This window comes from Uranotaenia lowii, chromosome 1, assembly GCF_029784155.1.
Source record: "Uranotaenia lowii strain MFRU-FL chromosome 1, ASM2978415v1, whole genome shotgun sequence".
In the NCBI taxonomy this organism is placed as follows: Eukaryota; Metazoa; Arthropoda; class Insecta; order Diptera; family Culicidae; genus Uranotaenia; species Uranotaenia lowii.
Window position 1 is genome coordinate 14,258,169 of NC_073691.1, and position 4,780 is coordinate 14,262,948.

Sequence of the window (4,780 nt, forward strand, 5' to 3'; positions counted from 1 at the left end):
CATATCACGTACCCAAAAATCTTCCCCCACCGAATTAGAATCCATCAACTCGAGATACTCAACAAAAATTGTATGAAATTCCCCATTGTCCTGTCCCATCTCCGCATTATTGGGAGGAAGGAGGGGCATCAACCTTTTCTCGTTTATTGACTCCCTCCGATGCCAAACTTAGTTCCATTTGCTCTATATTTGTCGAGATATGCAAATTATATGAAAGCCTCCTCTTCATTTTCTACTTCTCACAGAGAAGGTGGGAAGGGTATCAAATAATCATGGAAATATTTCACGTATCCAAATACTCTACCATGTCAAATTTGGTTCCCTTTGCATGATAAGTTCTCTAGTTACGCAAAAAATTGTATTGTAACCTCCTCTTCTCCTTGCTTCCCCGCACTGGAAAAAGAGAGAGGAGTCTGAAACTATCATAGAAACATTTTTTCGTATCCAAATACTCTCCCATGCCAAATTTGGTTCCATTTGCTCGATAAGTTCTCGAGCTTTGCAAAAAATTATAAAATAGCTCCCCCCCCCCCTTCTTATCTCTCCATTAAAGAAGTGAGAGATAACAATCACACACATGCCAAATTTGGTTCCATTTGCTCTATTAATTCCCGAATTGTTGTAAATACTGGTAATCCACCATGGGTGCACGAATTCATCGCAGTTTTACCAGGCTCTCTACACTTTTCAAGCTCAATTAATTCTCGAGATATGCAAAAAATTAATAAGAGAGGCCCCCCCCTCCTCTTCCTATCTCCCCAATGAAAAGAGGAAGGGGTACTCAACCATTGTAGAAACATTATTCGTACCCCAAAAACGCTTCCATGCCAATTTTGGTTCCATTTGCATGATCAGTTCCAGAGTTGTGCAGGGACAGGGTATAAAATTCCACAGGTTTTAAATTTCCCATACAAATTTGGGGCAGTATTGTATACATGACTTTTTTACGCTATTTCAAAGATAGTTTTTTCAATTTAGTCGTTTTTTTTATTTTTGTTTCAATTTTGTTTCATTTTTGCACGGGGTTCTGAGATCTAGGGAGAAAATACGTCAATGATAACGCAATGATTGCCAGCCAATAATTGAATTTGTGGTAATTTGGGGCAATTTGTTAGAGAAAATGAGAAGGTTTGATTGAAAATGAGTAACCAGTGCTCAGAGAAAGTGAAAATGTGCTAATTGATGCAAATTGTTGCAATTTGTGAAGCAGTTGTGGAGTTTTGATCCTTACCATTCCAAATGCAAAGAATTCTCTCTCAATTTTAATCCCTTATTTTGCCTCATGTTTCTATCATTTTTGTCTTTATCGTTGTCTTTTCGCTCTTTTTTGTCTCATTTAAAAAAAATCATTATTTTGTGTATTTTTTCTTGTTTCGTTTTGTTTTATTTTTGTCTCTTTTCCGTCTCATTTTTACTGTTTCGGTCTCATTTTTATTTGATTTTTATTTACCTTTTTTGTTTTATTTAGATATGTTATTTTTCATGTTACTTTTATTACGAAGGTGTCGTTTTTGTGCAACATATGGGAAATTTTCGTGAAATGATTGAGTAATATTTTTTTTAATTTGATGTTTTTTTATGTAATTTTTTTGTGTTATTTTTGGAAACGTTTTGTATTTTTGTATAATTTAATTAAATACAATTTCAAAAGGTTTTAGTTCAATTTTTCTTCTTTGTTATTTTAATTTGACCTCGTTTTTGCTTTCTTCGTTGCCTTATTTTTCTCCTTTTTTTACAGATTAAAACATTTTGTTTGTTTTAAATTTTTGTTCCATTCTTCTCTTAATTGGTAATAGTTTTCGTCTCATTTCTATTCCATTTTCCTATTTTTTTGTGTGATTTTATCATTTTTGTCTTATTTTCGTCCATATTTTGTCTCAATTTTTTTCAACGGGGTTTGTTCATTAGTCTTATATTGATTTTTTTGATTTAGTTTTTTTCTTTTTATTTTCGTCTTTTTTGAGTTATTTTTGTACAAATTTTGTTTCGTTCGTTTTATCTAAATTGTGTTTTATATCATTTATTTCATATGTATTGAAACTTTTTTCATCACATGTTTTTTTTTATTTAAATCAAAATTTGTGCTATTCGAGTAATTTTTTTAAATTGTTTTTCAGTTTTTTCTTACTTTTGGCTTGTTTTGTTTCAATTTTATATCCGGTTGTGTTAGTTTTTCGATGGTTTTTTCAACTAATTATTTTTGCACTTTTGTGTTTAATTAATTTAGGTTAAGTTTTTGTTTCCTTTTCTTTCTTTGAATTCACCTTGCCTTTTTCTTTATTATTTATTCTTTTTTCCTCGTTCTGGTTTATATGTTCCGTTAAAGCAACTTTTCTCATCGTTCTTTTGATTTTTCTTGGTTTTTGATTTATTCCTACTAAAAACTTGTTGATGTTTTCTTTGATATGATCTCAATTTCCTTTTTCTCAAATTTTATTTTTTTCTAGTTTTGATTATAATTTTTTTAAGATTTTTTTTCATTTTGAATTTTGAATTTTTTTTTAAATTCAGAATTAAACTTTAACAATTGTAGCGATTCCTTCTATTATTTTTTTTCCTTTTCACATTCATATTTATATTTTTTCTCTCTCTAATAATGTTTTTTTCATTTTGTTTTTAATTCGATGTTTTTTTGTTCAAATTTTTTAATTTTCAATTCGTAGTTTTTTAAATTTTTTAATGTGATTTAAACACTTTATTTTTTCTCTTCTTTTTATATTTTTCATATTTGATTCGTATTTTCCTGAATGAAAACAGGTATTAGTTTTCTATTTTTTTGTGTTTTGCTTGATGACGAATGATAGCTACTGTTAAAATCCTCTCTTAATAAATCAAATTAGAATTAGAATTAGAATTAGATGTTTTGCTTATGAATTTGAACTGTAAAAAGATTTGTAACCTTTAATTAGTTGAGGCTAAACTTACGTAGATTCAAATTTGTTACAACATTTCCATTTGGGGAATTATCGAAAAAGCATACAGCTATGTCAAATGCCTCTAGACAAAGTTTCGTTTTTTGTTAAATCTTACGATTCCAAACCTGTAACTAAAAAAAGGGAATATTCCCCTGTCACCACGAGCTGTTCTCAGCTATCACTTTTCACAAACAAAAACAACCAATGGTGAAAATGAACCCAATTCGGAGAAGTTGTCGTCCCCGAATTGTTTCACTCCGATAACCACCAAAACAAACCGAAAGGTCACCTTTTGGAAAAAAAAGTTGGCATCCATTTGAGAGGTTAAATTTTTCCATTTCCTCTTCACCAACTTTCCTACGATTGATGATAATAATAACCGTTGGTGATACCCTTGTGGGAAAAAAACAAAAACCCCAAAAGGAACCAAAGAACCGCAAGAAAGACCGGGACAGTTAAAAAGGTTCCCTAGAAAAAAAAAAAGAACAAATTGTTTGGATCGATTTTCCACTTTTTGCGTGATCAAAGCATTTGTCGCCCGCGTTTTGCCCCCAACTTTCCCGGAACCATTTTCCGGGATCGGGTTTTAAAAATGAAAACAACCTCCCCGGTTTTTCCTCCTTCCGGTAATTGTAACGAAGCAACAGTAATAATTGAACGGACAGTGCTCATTAGCCGCAGCAAAACATGGTGTAAACGGCAGAATAATCGTTGACTGTTTTGTTTCGTTTATTGGTTTCTGCATGAGAGCCATTTTTGTTCACGATTCACCCTTCCAGCCTTCCAACTTTCTCTTGGAGTTTCCCCACCAAAATGCGGTAAAACAAATTAGTAATTTTGCTTTTCAATTTGCGGGGCCAATTAAAAGTCAAATGGAAAAGGGGAGACAGAGGTTTGCAATTAGCATACAAGAGCCATCGGAATGTGACATCATCCCCCCTTTCCTGTTGTCGAAAAAACGTGACCAACAAAATCGACAAAACGTAATGGCTCATTAATGAAGTGTGGCTGCTGTCATGTTTTGTTGGAACACATTCTCGGTCAGAGTGAATTATCTTAACCAAATTTTACCCAAAAGGCCATTAGAATGCAACAGGCTTCTAACAACTTTTCTGGGAGAAACCTTGAATTTGATTGAAAAAGTTGAATTGTCGGAAAAGAAATTTGAAGGTTGATTAGCATTGTCAAATCATTAATTTGGATTTATCTTCCCCGAAGCGAATACTTTCAAATCCGCTCAAAGTTTTTCTGGAGTAACTTTCCTCGACCAGCTTCATTAGCGAAGTATTTCGCAAGTTATTATGGACTCAAATTTTCGGGGCCATTATTTCCTGAGGGCAGCTTCCGATGTATGCAGCAGGATACGAAACACGAATCAGTAAAATAAAACAACAGGAAACCTGACAGCTGTTGTGTGGCGATTCAGAGCAGAAACTTCCGAGAGATGCTGCATTCATGAAGAGGCCAAAACTTTTCCTCTCCAAGGAGCATTCTTATTCAAACAAGTAAAAACAATCCGAAAACACGCCAGGTCGTCGTCTTACTAAGGCAATTTTTTCATCATGGGGATTTCTTCCTTTCTCATGGCATGGAACTGCTAAAATGACTGCCGGAAAGTTTTTTGCGCGAATCGGAAAAGTTACTGATGGCGGGTGTTCATCGTAAATTGAAAAAAAGAACAGTTTTTCAGTTTTCAAACGAAAGCAAAAAGAAAAGAGAAGAGAGAGGAGAGAAGAGAGAAGAGAGAATAGAGAAGAGAGAAGAGAGAAGAGAGAAGAGAGAAGAGAGAAGAGAGAAGAGAGAAGAGAGAAGAGAGAAGAGAGAAGAGAGAAGAGAGAAGAGAGAAGAGAGAAGAGAGAAGAGAA